This window comes from Mus caroli, chromosome 15 (assembly GCF_900094665.2).
Source record: "Mus caroli chromosome 15, CAROLI_EIJ_v1.1, whole genome shotgun sequence".
In the NCBI taxonomy this organism is placed as follows: domain Eukaryota; kingdom Metazoa; phylum Chordata; class Mammalia; order Rodentia; family Muridae; genus Mus; species Mus caroli.
In genome coordinates, this window is record NC_034584.1 from 95,986,003 (window position 1) to 95,987,388 (window position 1,386).

The window sequence follows — 1,386 nt, forward strand, 5'->3', positions numbered from 1 at the left end:
TGGGTAAGAGCACCCGACTGCTCTTCCGAAGGTCCAGAGTTCAAATCCCAGCAACCACATGGTGGCTCACAACCATCCGTAATGAGATCTGGCGCCCTCTTCTGGAGTGTCTGAAGACAGCTACAGAGTACTTACATATAATAAATAAATCTTTAAAAAAAATAGATAAAGTTATTAAAAAAAAAAAAAGAAATAAAAAGTAACCAAGGCAGTTGTGGTACATGCCTTTAATCTCAGCACTTGGGAGACAGAGGCAGGCCTGGTCTACAGAGTGAGTTCCAGGACAGCCAGGGCGACACAGAGAAACCCTGTCTCAACAAACAAACAAACAAAGAAACAAACTCCCCCTCCCAAAAAATCATTATTTATCTAAGACTTATTTATTTTATGTATATGATACACTGTAGCTGTCTTCAGACAGACCAAAAGAGGGCATCAGATCCCATTACACATGGTTGTGAGCCACTGCTGGGAATTGAACTCAGGACCTCTGGAAGAGCAGTCAGTGCTCTTAACCACTGAGCCATCTCTCTAGCCCTATTATTATTATTAGTAGTAGTAGTACTGTGTCTATGTGTGTCTGTCTGTGTGTTGTCTGGGCATTCCTCTGTGTGTACATCTGTGTATATGTCTGTGTGTGTGTCTGTATGTGTGTATCTGTCTCTGTGTGTGTATGTCTGTGTGTATCTGTCTCTGTGTGTGTATGTCTGTGTATATGTGTGTCTGTATATGTCTGTGTAATTTTTAGAAGTCAGCTCTCTCCTTCCACTGTGAGTTCATGATCAAAATCAAGTCACAAGGTTTACGTAGTAAATTACCCACTGGGATATCTCAGCAGCCGCAGCTTTTGTATAAATATTTAAAAACCTCACTTAAATTGTCTGGTAACATTGTTTGGATAATGCCAACCTAGATTTCTTTCCCCTATCCACAATTTTTTTCAATTTTTTATTAGATATTTTTTCATTTACATTTCAAATGCTATCCCGAAAGTCCCCTAGACCCTCCCCCTGCCCTGCTCCCCCACCCACCCACTCCCACTTCTTGGCCCTGGTGTTCCCCCCCATCCACACATTTAAGATAAATAATCTGTTAGGTTTGCTTACAACTATAAATTAAAAAGAATTGGGCTTGAGCCGGGTGTGGTGGCTCACGCCTTTAATCCCAGCAATTGGGAGGCAGAAGCGGGTGGATTTCTGAGTTCGAGGCCAGCCTGGTCTACAGAGTGAGTTCCAGGACAGCCAGGGCTATACAGAGAAACCCTGTCTTGAAAAACCAAAAAAAAGGGGGGGCTGGTGAGATGGCTCAGTGGGTAAGAGCACCCAACTGCTCTTCCGAAGGTCCGGAGTTCAAATCCCAGCAACCACATGGTGGCTCACAACCATC

General features: G+C 43.4%; 1 protein-coding gene across 1 annotated transcript in view; it reads left to right on the plus strand.

The window, feature by feature from the left end:
* Positions 1 to 1,386, plus strand: part of Soat2 (sterol O-acyltransferase 2) — a 13,795-nt gene that overhangs the window by 1,102 nt on the left and 11,307 nt on the right. The gene's annotated exons all lie outside the window — the stretch shown is intronic.